Raw genomic sequence first — 19,611 nt, 5'->3', positions numbered from 1 at the left:
GAGCGCCAGAGTGGCTACATTAATATTAAGTGAAGTAGCGTTCAGAGCAAAGAAAACGACCAGCTATGCGGAGAGACATTCTGTGATAAAAGGGTCAATCCTCCAAGAGGACACAGCAATCTTAAATGCGTGTGTACCAAACAACGGAGCTGCAAAAGATGTGAAGGGAAAAGTGATAGAATGTAAAGGTGAAATAGACAAATCCACCGTTATATTTAGAGACTTCAACACTCCCCTCTCAACAACTGGGAAAAGATCTAGACAGAAAATCTGCAAGCATATGGGAGAACTCAACAACACCATCCATGTTCATGGATTGGAAGACTCAAGACAGTAAAAAATGTCAATTCTCCCTAGATTGAAATGTGGGTTTTTAATGCAATTCCTATCAAAATCATAGCAAGACTTTTTGGTAGACAGAGACAGGATTATTCTAAACTTGTATGGTAAGGCAAAGGAAGAAGAACACCTAAACAATTTTGAAAAAAAAATAAAGTGGGAAGGAAGAATCAGTCTACCTCATCTTCAGCCCGACTACATTGCTAAAGTAATCTAAATTCTGTGATATTGGGAGGGACAGGCACACAGATCAACAGAACAGAATAGATGACCCAGAAATAGACCCTCACAAATATGCCAAGGGAAGATAACCTTTTAACAAATGGTGCTGAAGCAATTGGACATCTATAAGTAAAAAATAAACCTCTACTCAAATTTTATACCTGATATAAAAAATTCAATCAAAATAGACCATGGACTTAAATGTTAACACATAAGCTATAAAGTTTTAGGAAAAAAGCCTAGGAGAAATATCTTCATGATGGAGTACACAGAGTTCTTAGACTTGACATCTAAGACATTATCTATAAAAGGAAAAATTGATAAATTGGACTTCATCAAAATTAAAACTGTTTGTCTTATGAAAGGCCCTGTTAAAAAGATGAAAAAGACAAATTACAGACTGGGAGAAAATACTTGCAAACCACATGTTCAATAAAGAAGCGGTTTCTAGAACACATAAAGAACTCTCAAAACTCAACAGTTAAAAAAGCAAACTATCCAAATAAAACATGAACAAAGTCCTTTTGGGGTACCTGCCTGGCTCCGTTGGTAGGACATGTGACTCTTGATCTTGGGGTCCTGAGTTCCAGCCCCACGTTGGGGGTAGAGTTTACTTAAAAACAAAACAAAACCCCAAACACCTTGCACCAAAGAAGACATACATAATATACAAGCATATGAAAAGATATCCAACATTATTAGCCATCAGGGAAACGCAAATTATAACCCAATGAGGTATCACCACACACCCATTAGAATGGCTGAAATAAAAAAGAGTAATAACACCAAATGCTGAGGATATGGAGAAACTGAATCACTTATATATTGCTGGTGGGAATTTAAAATGGTACAGACACTCTAGAAAACAATTTGGCAGTTTCTTGTAAAACTAAATATGCAACTACCACACGATCAAGTTTTTGTATTTCTGGGCATTTATCCCAGAGAAATGACGACTTATGTTCACATAAAAACTTCTACACACAGTTTAATTACTTATGTTTATTCCTAATAGCCAAAATCCAGAAACAATCCAGATGTCCTTCAGTAGATGAATAAAGAAACTGGTATATCTAAATCATGGAATGCTAAACAATAAAAAGGAACAAACTATTGATACTGCAACAACCTGGACTGATCTTCACAGAATTATGTGGTGCGAAAAGGCCAAACACAAAGGTTATATACTATGTGAGTCCACTTACATAATATTTCTAAAATGAGAAAATTCTAAAAATTGAGAACAGATTAGTGGCAGCTGGGGGTAAGGAGGAGGTGAGGTCAGGCGAGAAGTAGATATGGCTATCACAGGGCAACAGGAGGGATCCTTGTGGTGATGGAAATTTCTCTATCTGGACTATATCGAGGTCAATATCCTGGTTGTGATAATACCGTTTGGAAAGATGCTACTACTGGAAGAAAGTGGGTAAAAGATACATGGGATCTCTGTGCATTATTTCTTACATCTACATATGAATCTCCGATTATCTCAAAATAAAAAGTAAACAATAAAGCCAAATCAAAACAAAAAATAAAACCTCTAAAACCAAAACTGGGGCTTCTAAGGACAAAGGGGTATGTGACAAATACCCAGTGTGCACGGGATGGTCAATAGAAGATATAAAAGGCAACCCTCTCCTGAGACTATAAGCAGGAAATAGGTTTAGATGAGAAAGATAAAGAAGAATTTTCTTGAGCTCAGGGCAGTCCTGACCAGAGAAGCCACAATCCACTCTGGACGGTTCTAACCTGAGAAACCACGAGATGGGAGGGACAGTTCTGGGCCTATCTAAGGAGTCTAGAATCTGAGCAACATAGAACAAACTAAACAGTATTGCTCCTTCTACAGAATATCTAAAATTCCGCATTGATTTCAGAACTTCTCTGGGTACCTCAAGGTTAACCTGAGATTAGATCTCACATACCCCTCACCTCCCCGCTGCTCCTTAAGATGTCTAAAGGATAATTTTCCAAAAACCAGAAGAGTAAGAATAAATTTCAGACTAATATTTGATGCAAACATTTTCTGGTTTAGGCTTTCATTCTAACTTGGTTTATCTCCTGCAGGAACAGATAAAAGGTTTTTTCTTTTACTTGTAAGTGGCACACTTATTTTTGGTATAAAATCGCTGAAAGGTAGTTCCTGAGCTTAGAATAAAAATACATTTGGCAGGGCTACATGTGTTAGAAATAACTGCGTAGGGATACTCAGGAAGTAGAAAAGCTGCCTGAGAGGCGGTAGAGGCCAATGAGGGCAAGAGCTTTTCTGAGTAATCCTAAACAACAAGCGTAACTTCCTTTCCCTATTCTTAACTTTTTACCCCGCCGCCTGCAGTCTCTGGCACTTCCTGGGTTCTATGGACTGTAAATCTTCAAAAACTCTTATGCCTTTGGGATCTGATGTCTACAGAAATTAGCTTTATGCCAGTTCTTCAGCAAGATAACTACAATCAGTACACCTTACATTACATTATCAGATACCTTCTGGAAAAAGTTTTGGAAATAATCCAAATGCCCAAAAAAAAGATGGATAAACAAAATGTGTAAATGCGTACAACAGAGTATATTCAGTCTTGAAAAGGAATAAAATTCGGATACATGCTACAACACGGATAAACCTGGAAGACATGTTAACATTATCTTAAGACATTCGTCCAGACACAAAAGAACAGATACTATATGATTCCACTTATATGATATACCTACAGTAGTCAAATTCATAGAGACAGAAAATATAATGGTTCAAAGGGGTAAGGGTAGGGGGATGAGATATTGTTTAATGGGTACAGTTTCAGTTTGGAAAGGTGAGAAAGTTCTAGAGATGAATGGTAACGACGGGTGCACGACAATGTGAAGTAATTAATGCCATTGAACTGTATACTTAAAAATGGTTAACACAGCGTGTTATATGTAAGTGATGAATCACTAACTTCTTCTTCTGAAACTAATGTTACACTATATGTTAACTAAGTGGAACTTCAATAAAAACTAAAAACTACAAAAAAAAGTTAACATAAATTTTGCACTATGTATATTTTGCCACAATAAAAGTTTAATTATTGAAATCTAAAAATATAAACTAAAGTAGGTAAAACAGCACAATGAACTAGTGAGTGCCTGTCACCAGCTTCAATAATTATCAGCTGCTGGCCAATCCAATTTCATCTGTCTCCCCACCCAGATTATTCTCCCTTTCAGATTATTTTGAAACAAATCCCAGACATCATATCATATCATCTATAAATACGTCAGAACGTACATCTAAACATGAGGACCCTTTAAAAAAATAAGCACAATGCCATTATCATATCTAAAAAATTAACAATAATTCCTTAATATCAGATATACAGTGTTCATCTGAGTCATAATTTTTTTTTTACAGTTTAAAAAAAAATCAGGACCTAAAAAACCTCCATATATTGCAATTGCTTGATTGCAGTTCAAGAAATGTGGCTGTTTGTCCTAACAGCATTTCCTGCACTTAGATTTTGCTGACTTCATCCGCATGGTATCGTGTAACATATTCTCCAGGCCTGTTCTTATAAATTGGTAGTTGGATCTAGAGAATCAGTCCGATTCAAGGATCTTTTGGGTGTGCACTTACGTGTGTGTGCGCGCATGCATGCACGCCCTTAACACTGTGAGAACTCCAGTTCATTCATCAACCATTAATGAACACGTCTCTGTCACCCAGTAAGCAGGGGGTACTGGAGATACAGGTAGAAAGACACAGTTATCCCTAACATCCAGGAGTTTGCGGTCAAATGACTGTAACAGAATTTAGTAAGTGCTCAGAGAGAGCACAAAGGATGGGCACTTAAATCACACTGTGGGTGGGGAGGGTGGTCAAGGAAGTCTCTCCACAGAGGAAGCAACAGCTGAGATTTCAGATGAATTATTCAGGCAAGGAATGGGAGTTTCCAAGGACAGGGAGTAGCATGCTGAAGGTGGAAGCTCTTTATAAGTACACTGAATTCGAGGAACTGCAAAGGTGTCAGATGCGTTTCACTCAAAAGTGTGGGATAACAGTGAGGAATGCCAGAAAAAAGGCTGGAAATGAGTGTAGACGTCAGATCACAAGGGTCATTGTGAGCTCTGATAAGGAATCTCTTCCGACCTGAAGGCAATGGGGGAAAAGCAAAGGATTGAAAACAGGAGCATGACATGACTGCCAATTTAGAGAGATCAAAATTGTAAACTGCAAGGAGGCTGAACAAGGAGATCTAGTAGGGGGCTTTTGTGGTAATTCAAGTAAGAGATGAGAACTGAGGCCCTGGCAGTGAAGACAGAGGGAAGAGAGCCGTGTGAGAGTTAGTAGAGCAGAGCTGATCAGACTTAGTCATTGATTACACATGGGAAAGGAGGAGAGGGAAAAACCAAGGAAGACTGGGACAACTGGACAAATGATGGTAGCAAGACAGGATCTTTGAGAAGAAAAGCTCACGATATCCCCAGGTGGGAGATATCCAGTGGGCAGCCTAGTTACGGGACTCTACTTTTTAGTAGAGGGCTCTGGGCCGGAGATAAAGATTTGGAGCCATCAAGGAGTAGATGAGGTGTCACAGGAAGGATACAGACTTAGAAGGGAATAAAGCTGAGGATGAAACATGAGGAATCCTATTTTTTGAAAGGTAGAGTGACGAGAAAATAATTTAATGTAAACTGAGGAACAGTGAGAGAGATGAAAGAAAAACCAGGAGATGGAAGTCTCTCAGAAAGACTTTTAAGAGCATTTCAAGAAAGGAGAGGCTAAGTATCAGTGCTCACAGAGACAGCAAAGTGCGGCCTGCAGCCTGGAGGAGTCATTTTGACAACACCACAGGGCAGGAGTGAGATTTCAGTTGGTTTCCTACACTACATACGGTTACAGTTCGTTTTGTCCAGAGAGACTATGTCTTGCAAGCAGGGCTCTATTTTGCTTACCAAAAATAACAATCAATTCTGCTTTTTCATTTCAGAAACTGCGTTGTGCGTCCTCTTCAAAGTTTCCAATTTCCAGAAGCTTCAGTGTGAAGGGAGGGGGTATTTGATTTTATTTTGTTTGGTTTTTTGTTGTTGTTGTTGTTGTTTTTAAGATGGAAGAGACTTGACAATATTTATATTCTGATCAGAAAAAGTCAGCGGCAAGGTAGAGGCTGAAGATGCAGGCATAGAGGGGATGCTCGCTGGAACCAGTTTCCTGAGAAAGCAGGCAGGGAATCTAGAGAACAAGTGAGAGAGAACATCTCTAGCCGGGGGTTGGATTTGAGCAGAGATAAACTGGTTTGACTGTGGTGTGTGTGTGTGTGTGTGTGTGTGTGTGTGTGTGTGTGTGTGTCGAAATACGAGCTCGCTCCTCCTGACAGCGTCTATTTTCTGTGTGCAGCAGGAGGTGAGTCATTGGCAGAAGGATGGTGGTGGGGGGAGAGTGGAGGCTTGAGGGCAGAGGCACGGAGGAGATACAGCTGGTGGGAGGCTGGAAGTGGGAGCTGGCTGCAGATGCCCAGAGCAAGCCAGTCAGTATAAAAGCCCAGAACAGGGTGGAAGCCAGGAGTGCCTAGAGGCAGCAGCAGTGGGCGCAGTAGGGAGATTTTCAGCACTCAGCGTCCTGGGTGAGTGAGAGGCCGGGGTGAGTAATGATCACCCCTTGCTCCACATTCACGTTTGGGCAAAAGGCACTTTCAGGTCATCTGATATCAGTCTCCCTACTTACTACTGAAGATACCATTCCAAATTTGTATCAGTATAGGATCTGTGGTTTGGGGGTCCAGGCCTGAGTCAGGAATTCCAAGTTCCTATTTTATTTATTTGCTCAGATTGCTTTATTTTTAAAACGTGAAATCAGGTACCCTCCTACCCACTCCACTCCCCCACTATCCTCAACAGTATTATGAACATTTATCTGTGAAGTCATCATCAACAAAACTGTAAAATAACATCACAGCCACATGCAATTTCTGTATGAAAAGCTCATTGGAGAAAGGATCTCAAAACCATGTGGCTTTCAGGGCACGCTCTCTCTGGCAATGTCTCCCCCTTCTAATGACTTTTGGAAACAACCAGGGGCCAATTTGATAAGGCAGCCTCGGAGGCCACATGTTAGTGCTGAAATATGTTTCCTTCCTCAACCTACCTCTCCACCTTCAGCCCAACCTCTCTCCTTTTAATGTGGAGGAGTGGTGGGCGAATGGTGAGGAGCAGCTGTATTTACTTTCTTAGCCTGGCTGAGGGGCAGCCCTCCCCCTTCTATTCAGCTAGTCAGAGCCCGGTACCCAGTGGATAAGGCACCCAGTGTCATTCCTGGCACCTTCTGATGCTGGTATTCGATGTGTGAAGGAAGTTCAAAGATCCTGCACTCAGCTGTGGACAGTTTTCTTCAAAGGATCTGATATAGAAGGGGAGCTTGATTAAAGTAGAAATTGTTCTCAATGAAAATGGTCAGCAGCTGTTACAGGTGCAAACTGTGACCAGATGGGGTGTTTGAAGAGCAAGGCACCGTGCACTTGACCGGTCTAAGCTTTCGGAGGCCTCGTTTTTCTCAGATAAAACCATATAAATGCTCACACCGAGGAAGATGTGAAATGATTTTGTCTTTGACCTGTCTCCTCTTTATACACACACACCTGAGCTGCAGGAGGAAGCAGCTTAATTTTAAGTAGAATGTTGAGGGGCGCCTGGGTGGTTCGGTCAGTTAAGCAACTGTCTTTGGTTCAGGTCATGATCTCAGGGTCCTGGGATTGAGCCCCACGTGAGCCCCGTGCTCAGCAGGGGGGCCTGCTTCTACCTCTCCCTCTACCCCCCCCACTTGTGCGCACACTCTCTCTCAAATAAATAAATAAATAAATAAAAAATCTTTTAAAAAATAGAATGTTGATGTTAAAGAGATTATTTTCTCATTATTTGGAAGTGGAGAGACTTAAAATTCCATAAAAAACAGAAAAAAAAATTTTTTTTTTTTAAAGATTTTATTTATTTATTTGACAGAGATAGAGACAGCCAGCGAGAGAGGGAACACAAGCAGGGGGAGTGGGAGAGGAAGAAGCAGGCTCATAGCAGAGGAGCCTGATGTGGGGCTCGATCCCATAACGGCAGGATCACGCCCTGAGCCGAAGGCAAACGCTTAACCACTGTGCCACCCAGGCGCCCCCAGAAAAAAATTCTTAAAATAACTACAAACAGGGGCGCCTGGGTGGCACAGCGGTTAAGCGTCTGCCTTCGGCTCAGGGCGTGATTCCTGCCGTTATGGGATCGAGCCCCACATCAGGCTCCTCTGCTATGAGCCTGCTTCTTCCTCTCCCACTCCCCCTGCTTGTGTTCCCTCTCTCGCTGGCTGTCTCTATCTCTGTCAAATAAATAAATAAAATCTTTAAAAAAAATAAATAAATAACTACAAACAGCCTGCATATAGCTCCAACATAAAAGGATACCAATTTCTAATACCAGTTACCTAGCTTTTTTGGACACTAAGGCCAGGAAATACACATCCACTTTTTATGGAAAGCAAGAAAAGTAAAGACTCTTTGGATCTTTTTCTTCCATGTGCATTAATTAATTTTGACAATTATTCCCCACAAACTAAGAGAACATGAAATCACTTTAGATGCACAATGATCAATGAACTCTATAGAGGCAACGTTTTCACAGACTCAGAAGACTACAAACACAATGTTTATAAACTGACGCACTGTGCTCTCTACAAAGTTTGCAGCAGAAAAAACAAGGCAAGTCATAACTTACACTAGAACAATGGAGTTTTCTATTTGTTTCTGTGTTCCTACCATCTGCAGGTAAGCTCATACCCAGTTCCATTCTCTTCTTTGTCTTTGTAACGCTCACTGTTCTCTCAAGCTAAGTTTTGGGGAGAGAATTCCTGCCCTAGAGATAGTCCTCAGGTGACCGCTATATTGACATTTTTCTGTGTACCTCTGAAAATGCCACCAAGGAAAAGGGCAGGAAACCCACCAAAGTTGTGGCTCAAGGCTTCTTGTCACGTTTTCATTTGCCAACGACTTACTGGTGTGGTCTCAGCCTCAGTTCTACCTATGGTAGCTGGTGCTGCTCACAGAGAGAAAGAGAAAGCGAGATCATTCTTTACTTAAGGAAGATTAATGACATTTCATTGCTGGAACTGCTCAAGAGCTACATACCATGTAAGATACAGGGTAACACTTGATGAAAATGGGTGAATTGGAAGAAGATGAAAAAAGGAAATGTTTTAGAGAAGCAGCAGTGGGGTGAGGAGGGGGAGGGAAGCTTCACCGGGTGGTATTCAAGAAGTGGAAGCTTCAGAAGCCTGGTGGTCGAGTTCCAGAGCAGAGAGGCGGGGACTGAACCAGAGTCCTGCTCCCATCTGTGGGACCATGGACTCTGAACACAGAAGATTTAAAACTCTGATGACTCACTGACTCTATCAAATTCTTTAAATCTCATGGAAGGAAGTACATACACAAAATACTATCACTTTATTATGATGTCATAAACGATCCCACTACATTACATTAGACTCACCATGTCCTATATCCTGCTTTCGTCAGTCTCTGGTATTTTGGGGAGATTTCAATGATCTCATGTTGTCTTTAGTCAATGAAACAATTCTACTGAGGAAGAGAAATGCCCTTCCTGACTTGGGAACATCCTGTCAAGTGTGGGATGTGTTTCCTGCGTACCATGTCTCTCCGATGCCATTAGCACCCACACAGTTGTCCAGCCTTTTAGAGAATGATTAAATTGGCCAAGATGGATTTCCCCAGCTAGCTGAGAGTCAGCGCTGTCTAGAAGACAGAAGATCTCACTCCTGACTCATAGTATGACTTTTCTCCAAACATTTACATGCACTCTTCGGTCTTTTTAGTTTCTCTGTAAGATATTTGTGTTTCCTTTGTCACGGTGAGGCAGAAAAGGAGACAGTATTTTGAAGACTGAAAACTAATTTCAGGAAGATTAATTTAACTTACCCTGATGCCTTTTAATTTCCACTTTCAAAAATTTATTAAAAATTTCCACCAGGGTTCTAGATCTAGTTATGTACAGGGAGTAATCTGCTCACACTGGTAAAGTATGTAAATACTTTCAGGCTCAGAGATACCATTTAATGACTAGAAGAGAAAGAATAAGATGAGGGAACTGTGGAGGTCTGAAAATTTGTGTAGCCTTTCCATGGCTGCACTGATCCACCTAGCCTCTGTTTTGGTACAGAGCCACATACAACTGCACACTATGGCTGTTGGTTTTGTTTTCTGGAATAATCCTGTCAGTCTAAAATAGACAAAAGACCTAGGAATATAAAAAGACACCTTGGATATCTCCAGTTAATATTTCAAGTCATCTATACAGCTCCATAGCAGAAGGGCTTATATATAGTAAACAGAAACTGAATAGAGACATTAAAGAGACTTTTCCAATTTATATCTAGTATTTGATAGTATAGTAATTAAGAGCAACAAGCTTCAATGTCAGGCTGCCTGGGTTCAAATTCTGGTTCCCCTATGTCAGAACTATGTGACCTTGGGAAAATTACATTTCCTCTTTGGGCCTCTGTTTCATCATCAGTAGAATGGAGATATAAATTGGGTTATTACGAGGATTAATGTAGATGCATTCAGCTACAAAGCACATGGAAAAGTACTCAATAAGTACTAGCTATTATTAGACAGTACAGTCAGGATTAGTACATTTAGACCTCCCAAACCTCACTGTATCCACCCCGCCCCCCCCCAAAAAAAAACAAAAGGAAAGAGAATCAAAACAGAAAAAAAGAAAAGAAAGATAGAGTCTTTTGGTATTATCACAGACTTGGGTGATTTTTGTGTTACTTTTTCTGCCAACACTTGTTAAGAGTAGAACATAAATTTTCAGGTTAAGAAGACAAAAGGAACACATGCATCTAATATTAATCCCATTTGAAATCCCAGTAAAACTATAATACAGAGCCTTCTAAAATGACAAACCCAAAGGAACTTGGAGAACAAGAAGGGAGATAACAGCAATAAAATTTGAAAGCTGGAAAGGAGACAGACAGGTACCTAACCTTGCAGATCCAAAAAAATCAGATTTGAAGAGGGGTAAGCTAAGAACCAACTTAATTTCTCAAAATATTCCAGAACTGAAAGCAAAGGAGGCATACTAAATGGAAGTCTACGTCCTACCTCAGGAGAACTGGGTAAAAGCTGTTAAAGAAGCATCAGATTCCTAAATTTGCCCTCCCACCCCACATCCATATTGCTTCTGCTGGGGTGGGGGTCGGAAGTCTGAAGGTTCATTACCTGGATGTAAATCAAAGGATCTCTAGACTGGAGTACCAAGCAGACTAGACAGTGTGCGTACCATACTGAAAATAGGGCTTACGTGAATATATGCATACTGAAATTAGAATGTAGAGAAACTCAGACCTGTTTCCTTCCTTGACTCTCAGAAACACCGGCAGCAGTAAGGCCTTTACCCTGCAGGCAAGAGACTGGAAACTCTCCTTTGGGGAATCTGACCAGGCAAAGAGAAAAACCCTAGAGATACTGATTGGGAATTCCCCAACAAATGGCCCACCCAGATCACCCTATGTGAAGTCAACAGTCAATAACCCCACCTACACACTCAGAACTTCTAATTAGCTCTTTAGATTATGTTTAATCATAAGCAGATGGCAAAGAATTATCACAGGGTGGACAGCCTGTGAAATGGAAGAGTCTAAAACAAACAAGGAAAACAAACAAAAGACTATAAAGGGAGAAGGCAAAAACCCTACAAAAACCTATCATTAAAATCCTATGAGATAATGGGGTGCCTGAGTGGCTCAGTTGGTTGAGTCTCTGACTCTTGATCTCAGGGTCATGAGATAGAGCCCCTTGTGAGGCTCCCCGTTAAGCAGGGAGTCTACTTGAGATCCCTCTGCCTCTCCCCCTGCACGTGTGTGTACACGCGCTCTCTCTAAAAATAAATACATCTTAAAAAAAAAATCGTATGAGACCATGCATTCATTATGCTTTTATTTTTTTAAAGGAAGAAAATAAAGATGGCTCTTAGGAATTAAAACATGGCTGCTACCATGAATTAAAAAAAAAAAATCAACAGAAGGGTAGGAAGAGAACACTGAAAAGGCTTCCCAGACAAGGAGCAAAGAGATAAAAAATAAATTTAGAGGACCAGCCTGGGAGATCTAAATCTGAATAAGAGAGAGAGAGAGAGGAAGGAAGGGAGGGAGGAAGAGAGGGAGGGAACAAACAGGGAAAAGAGAGGAGTCATCAATGACATAATCAAAGAACATTTCCTAAAACAGAAAGATAGTGGGTTTTTAGAATGAAATAGTCCATGGGACTCCTGGGTGGCTCAGTCGGTTAAACGTCTGCCTTCGGCTTGGGTCATAATCCCAGGGTTCTGGGATTGAGTCCCACATCATCAGGCTCCCTGCTCAGTGGAGAGCCAGCTTCTCCCTCTCTTCTGCCCCTCCCCACTGCTTGTGCACGCACACGCTCTCTCTCTCACTCTCTTCTCTTTCTCTCAAATAAATAAGTAAAATCTTATTTTTTTAAAAAAAGAATGAAATAGTCCATTGCATACCCAACTCAATGAATGGCAAACAGACCATATCAAGTCTCACTACCATAAAGCTTAGAACACTGGAGACAAAAAGACAATTCCAAAAGCTTCCAGAAAGAGAAAAGCAGATCATATAGAAAAAAATCAGGTGTCAGAATGTCTTCAGATTTCTGCTTTTCCCATAAGCAGCCTGAGGTGATCTCTGAAAATGGTTACTTGACCCAGAAAGCCCTACAAAATCATGCAAATCAAGAGGCTCAACTCTTCATGTTCACTTTAAGAACACATGTGAAACTGCGCAGGCCATCAAGGGTAAGCATATCCGAAAAGCCACCAAGTATATGAAGGATGTCACTTTGCAGAAGCAATGTGTGCCACTCCATCACGACAATGGTGGGGTTGGTAGGTGTGCCCAGGCCAACAGTGGGGCTGGATGTAGGGTCGATGGCCCAAAAAGAGTGCTGAATTTTTACTGCACATGCTTAAAAATACAGAGGGTAATGCTGAACTTAAGGGTTTAGATGTAGATTCTCTGGTCATTGAGCACATCCAGGTGAACAAAGCCCCCAAGATGCGGCAGAGAACTTACAGAGCTCATGGTCGGATCAACCCACACATGAGCTCTTGCTGCCACATCGAGATGCTCCTTACTGAAAAAGAGCAGACTGTCCCTAAGCTAGAAGAGAACGTTGCACAGAAGACAAAGATATCCCGGAAGAAACAAAAAATTATGGCCCAGGAGTAAATTCTGCATAAAATAAATGCAAATAAAAGTAAAGAAAAATGTTTTCAGATTTCCAACACTGGAAACAAAACACTGCCGTCAAAATTCTGCAAGAATATTATTTCTAACCTAGAGATCTATTTTCAGCCACACCTTCATATATAAGAATATAAAGACACTTTCAGACATGGATGCATTCCAAAATTTTACCTCCCGCACACCTTTCCTAATGAAGCTCCTGGATAATCTTTTCCACTAGACACTAACCCAAGAAAGAGGAAGGCAGGAAATAGGAGAGAGGCAATGGGAAGTGCAGGAGGATGGTGAAGAGAGATTCCAGGATAATGGCTGTGTATTAGACTCAGAGGGCAATCAATCCAGATTGGAAAGTGACTCGAGAGATGGCCACACTGGGGACAGTCATCACCACGATCCCCACTGCCACCGCATCATCATTTTCATTGGAGAATAGAATGCCTGCGTGAGTTGGCTGTCTTAACCACAGTCTGGAGTTACTACACTCCCACTCCATGCCCTGCTGCCTGGATCACTGAAGACTTGCATTCTACTGAAAAGGCAAAAAATTTTTACTTTGATCTACTCCTAAAAACTGGAGGAAAGCCACATGAGTTCAGAGGCAGTAAACAGCAGCCTGTTGTGTTTGACCATATTTCTGTCAAATGTTGTACAACTGATTCCAACTACAACTCTGCCAGATGTCTTCACTGTGGTAAAAACCTCTGTTTCCTAAGACCCGTGCATAACCTTGAACCCTTACTTCCCCAGAAGGGGCTCTTAGAAGCTCTCAGAGAAGCCATGAAGCAAAGATTCTGTTCACCTTCTCTGAGGAGCTGTCACCTAATGTTTTGACAATACTGCTCTGTCCTCACACACCTCGGGTCGAGCTTGCTACTCAGTTTTTCAAACCTAAACAAAGAAAAACAAGGAAATTATTTACACCATATTCAGTCTCTGGGCATGGGGGAAGAAGAGGTTAGCAGGTTAGGAAGAAAAATAAGTTAGGGCACACAGAGAGCTTCTTAACCTGACTGGTAGGTACAGGAGAGCTCGTTTTATTATTACTCAGTACACCATACGTTTACATTTCAAGTGTTCTCTATGATACGTTACATACACACACACGGAGGCTTTGTAATATGAATCATATGAAGGTCCCAGTATCCTACCATTTTTGAGGTGTAAAAGAGCAACCTCACATGTTTAAAACTAACAATTCAGGGGACGCCTGGGTGGCTCAGTCTGGTAAGTGTCCGACTCTTGGTTTCAGCTCTGGTCATTTTGGTCCTGGGATCAAGCCCCACGTCGGACTCTGGCTCAGTGTGGAATCTGCTTCAGATTCTTCCTCCCTTCCCCTCCGCCCCTCCCTGATCATATGTATGCACACTCTCTCGCTCTCTCAGACAAATACATACATGCATACATACATACTACATACATACAATCTTAACAAAACAAAACAACTAACAGTTCCGGCTCAGCAATGTACCTGTGCCCTTGAGGCAAGTCAAGAGCCAAAGTTTCCCCATTTGCAAAATGCAGAGTGAAAAAATAAAACAAAAGAGAATGTCTTTGATGTAATGAAATGAACTCTCCCAACTGCGTAACTCACATATTGTGTATGCCCAATACAATAATTCCTGTCCTCTAAAAAGTTAAAATGTAACACTAATGGGGAAATTCCTTTGTGTTTCCCAGAGAAAAGATCCAGCAAATATTATATTCACATAACTATAGTTTAATATAACGTAACAACGAGAACTTAGGAACAGTTTTTAGAAATCCCCAAACCCTCACATTTCCCTCACTTCTGCTTTTCTTAGCAGAAATGGGGCCACAGAAACTGGAAATGACAGGAAGCAATAATGAGGATGTGATTTGAGGGAGAGATGTGAGAGGAGGAATTAGATATAAAATGAGACGAGTGTGCTCACTACTCTCTTATCAAGGCAAAGGGTGGACTGCGTTGGTTCTTGGTAGAAGAGCTATGCTGAGGCTCCTCTTCCAAGTACATAGATTACACATTCATGTAAACTTTAAAAAGAAGAATCTTTTACCTTTCTCCCGTAAGCTATAATTTACTGGGCAATTCTGATGGGTCAGAAGCACTTAAAATGTCTTTATAGACATCATCACTTCATCCTCACAGATGTCCTATGATTTTGGTACCATTATTACCACCCTGCTCCTGCTGCCCTTTGACAGATGAGTTAACAGAAGCTCAGCAAGGTTAAGGAAACGGCTCACAGTCACGGGCCAGTAAACAGCAGAGCCAGGTTTCAAACCTACGTTAATTCTAACCCTAAACCCATTCTCTGAATCAGTAACCCTCATACTAAATACCTCTTGATTCTAACTCCTTTCTTTTCAAAATGTTCCCTTTCTAATCCTGCCTCTTACTCCATAGCTAACTGTGATTATAATTTTTCCAGTAGCATCTACTGCTCCCTCCTTCCTGAGTGAGTTGTGGGAAGTCCCTAGGTACTTTTTTTTTTTTTTAAGATTTTATTTTATTTATTTGAGATAGAGAGAGAGAGTACATGCACAAGCTGGGAGAGAGGCAGAGAAGCAGGCTCCCCACTGAGCAGGGAGCCCTATGTGGGACTTGATCCCAGGACCCTGGGAATTATGACCTGAGCCGAAGGAGGACGCTTAACCGACTGAGCCACCTAGGCGCCCCTACACTAACTTTTAAGATAAAACAAATAAGACTCCAAAGATATTTTCTACTTGCAGCAGGGCCATCTACTCCAACCCCTGGGTATAGGAGCTTTCTCCTCTGCAAGCAGTGTAAGGAATGACCACTGACTGTAAAGTAAGTCAGCTAAGAACAGCACTCTGCCCAGCCGGGGAACAGAGTCAAAGCATGGACCATGACCCTAATCTGACATTCAAAGACGCGTATAAAACTTTGTACTTGGAAATACATATATTTTTAAAACTGCAAACTTTAGAGCAAAATATTTAATGATGGCATTTTTGTGAAAAATAATTAAGTGTGTATGTATGAAAACAGTCCTGAAAGACACACACTTAACTCTTATCAGTGGTTTCCTCTGGGGAGGAGGACTGAAGAACTTTCAATTTCTATCATTTGATATTATTGAACTTTTTCCCCAGTGATGTATACTACCTTTATAAAAGATGAAAAACATTTAAAGGTTAAAAAACAGCAACAAGAAGGTGTGGAACATGGGTGAGGGTTGTCAAAAGGTATAAACTTACAGCTATCAGGTCGATAAGCTCTGGGGATGTAACGTACAGCATGGCGACCACAGTTAACAATAAATACCGCATTATATCTTTGAAAGTTGCTAGGAAAGTAGATCTTAAAAGTTCTCATCACAAGAAAAAAATATATCTGTGTGAGGTGATGCATATATTAACTAAACTTAGTGTGGTAATCATTTCACTATGTATATATCAAATATATACATCTCAATCATTATGCTGCACACCTCAAACTTACACAATGTTGTATGTCAATTATATCGCAATAAAACTGAGAGGGAAAAACAGCAACAATAGCACACAAAGTAATTCCAGAAACTAAAGATAGAAAAGGATTCCTAGAATTCTTCCAAGTCAGTAACCCTCTGAATGATTGAGCCTAATGGTCAATCTGAAAGTCAGCAGATTTCAGAGTCGGTTCTGCCTAAGTTTATTTAATTCAATTCAACAAATATGGTGTCCATATTTGTGGAAGGCACTACTTGAGGTGCTGGGATATTTAGAACTTTATATATCAAAAAGATTCACTTCTTTTCTCCCAAGAGTTCATTCCATAGCAGGGAGACAGACATGTAAATAAATCACTGTAATATATATGATTTTAATGCAATATAACTAATATAGAAACTTACCAAATGAGTGTAACTGTTCTCCTCCAGGTACTGTCTTAAGCACAGATGGACAAGAGGGTGAGTAAGACATGGGCCCTACCCTCAAGGAGCTCAGAGCTCAGTGGGAATAAATACAAGGTGTTGGTAGACTCTCTATAAGGGAGGGAGAAAAGAGGGGCCTCTGGAAAGTTCTGGAAGTTAAAAAGCAACTCCTCAGAAAGATGAGGGAGGGGTGGGGGAGCGCATTCTAGATGAAAGAATCGGAAACGCAAAGGCACAGATGCATGAAACAGCATGGTATGTTTAGGACAAGACAGGAATTTTTGGGACTCGTGGGGTGTACAGTGCAGGGCAGGTGGAAGGAGGTGCTGAGAGGGGGAGCGGCCAAGACGTATGCAGAGGTCAAATTATCAAGACTGTGCATTGCACAGTACGTTGGGTTTATGGGATGACAAGCCTCTGAAGGGCTGTCATACAGAGCAATGACACTTTCAGAAGTCCATTTGAGAAAGAGCATTCTCTTGGGGCGCCTGGGTGGCACAGCGGTTAAGCGTCTGCCTTCGGCTCAGGGCGTTATCCTGGCGTTGCGGGATCAAGCCCCACATCAGGCTCTTCCACTATGAGCCTGCTTCTTCCTCTCCCACTCCCCCTGCTTGTGTTCCCTCTGTTGCTGGCTGTCTCTATCTTTGTCAAATAAATAAATAAAATCTTAAAAAAAAAAAAAAAAAAAGAAAGAGCATTCTCACTGAGCTTCAGAAGGTAGGGAGAGCAGTTACCAGACTTCAGCAGCAGTGCGAGATGAAGAGAGTCTGAGATAGGACAAGGCAGACGATAGCAGTACTGCCCGCGTGAAATGGAACCTGAGCCACGAATCAAAGTTTGGTAGCAACATTAAAAAACAAAAAGAAACACATAAAATAAATATTAATAATATGTTTTTTCCTTAACCCACTATATCAAAAATATTATTTCAATATGAAATTAATATAAACATCATTAACAAAATAGCTTCTAACCCTTTTTTATATGAAGTCTTCAAAATTGGGTGTGTATTTCACACTCCTAGCACTTCTCAATTCGGTGAGCCACCATGCAGGTGCTCAACAGCCCCACTGGCTGGTGGCTACCATCTTAGTGCAGGACTGGAGGGATTAATTTAGGAGGAGATATTGGCAGGATCTGTTAACTTAGTGGAGAACGAAAAGGTAGAAAAACCTGGAATTGCTGGCTTGGGTAACTGGCTGGAGAGTGGTATCAGCAAACCAAATAGAGGATACAGAAAGAAGACTAATGAGAGAGGAGGGGCGAGACAGAACATTTGGTTTTAGAGTGTTAGCTCAGCAATGAAGTTACGTGCCCAAGGGGAGCTCGCTAGTACATGACAGAGCCAGAATTCTGATCCGGACCTCTCTGATGCCAAATCTTTTCTAAAGATTCCTCTGAGGGGGTATTTGACAAAAAAGAAGGATAAGGCATGGGAGGTCAAAGACTCCCTTTGTTTTCATTCAATATGAAATACCTTCACACTGACGTGCCAAAAAACAAACCAAAAAGATAAAAATAAAAAACCCCAAGTATGTGAGGCTATACATTCCATCTCCAAATTAATAATTTCTTGCATTAATAGTGCAGCCATAAAAAAACAGTGCAGCCATCATTTTCAATATTTTTGAAAATAGCAAGAGATTCTTTTAATTGTTCACAATTTTAAAAACCTAATGTAAAAAATATACTTTCCAAGTTACTATACCCTACTTTGTAAATATATACACCTAGCCTAGAAGTGGGACTTTAAAATTTCATCAAAATTATGTTCATACTGTAGGTGAAGATATTAATTTTTAAGAATAATCTAATAGAAAAGTAGTAAGACCTTCTGATATGCTAAAACGTCAAAAAGAGAAGGGATCCAGTCTGATTCTATAATCTAATTTAAAGATGTTTACTTGAACTAAATTTTGTTTTTCCCTCTAATAGCTGCATATGCCTCGGAATACAGCATCAGAAAAAGGATACTTCTCAATGTAGGTGGCATCACAGCTGTCCTTGAGATTATTTGCTGTCTCAAAACACAATTGGTTACCTTAGAAATGACTATGTTCACACACACACCCCTCAAAGGTATCTATGAATGGGAATAAAACAAACAATCTGTTTTCAAAGGCATGATTTTCCAAAACAGAAACAGATAAACTGAGAAAACTCACCTGGGTAGGTTATAAAACAAAGAAAAGAATGGTTTAAAAGTTGACCACTATCCAGGAAGTAGTAGACACAGTATTTTTAAAGGATGATAAAATTAGAACATGTGTGTACAGAATGCTAGGAAATAGTCTGAGTGGTAACACTGGTGACAGTGAAATGATTTATAAACCACCAACTCTATGCCAGTCTGTACAACATTCCTATCAAGCACTCTGTTTCAAAAACTTTTCTAATCTTTTCAATAGAGAACAGAGCAGAGCGCCCTTGGTTTTCCACAATTAGACAAGGCAGGACAATGAAAGGGAAACCTGTTTCAATGTGACATGCCACTGAGTTGACATGGCAACAGTTTAGCTTCATTTACTTACTGCTATTAGGCAATCTATGAAATGCAGAATAAATACCTCGCCTAGTACCTGTCACCTGCCGAAAGGAACAAGAATCCTGCTTGTAAGATGTAGACCGGGCAGGCATCTAATTCTAGAAAATCCTGCAGCTGGGAGTTATCACAAGAAAGTAATTTTATCAACTGTCTTAGTCAGCTTGGGCTGCCATAACAGAAGATCATAGACTGGGGGGCTTAAACAATAGAAACTTATTTCTCACAGTTCTGGAGGCCGGGAAGTCTGAGATCAGGGTGCCGGGGTGGTCAGGTTCTGGTAATGGCTTTCTTCCTAGCGTGCAGACAGCCGCCTTTTCACTGTGCCCTTGGCATGGCAGAGAGAGAACTCTGTCTCTTCCTCTTCTCATAAG

General features: G+C 40.8%; 1 protein-coding gene and 1 pseudogene across 1 annotated transcript in view; one reads left to right on the top strand and one right to left on the bottom strand.

Annotated features, from left to right (window-relative positions):
• The window catches only part of PRORP (protein only RNase P catalytic subunit), a 127,769-nt gene that overhangs the window by 10,337 nt on the left and 97,821 nt on the right, over positions 1-19,611 (bottom strand). The window lies entirely within an intron of this gene.
• LOC105239131 lies at positions 12,276-12,814 on the top strand (annotated as a pseudogene).

The sequence above is a fragment of the Ailuropoda melanoleuca genome, chromosome 20 (genome assembly GCF_002007445.2).
Source record: "Ailuropoda melanoleuca isolate Jingjing chromosome 20, ASM200744v2, whole genome shotgun sequence".
Classification (NCBI taxonomy): Eukaryota; Metazoa; Chordata; class Mammalia; order Carnivora; family Ursidae; genus Ailuropoda; species Ailuropoda melanoleuca.
This window is presented reverse-complemented; position numbering and strand designations above follow the sequence as displayed.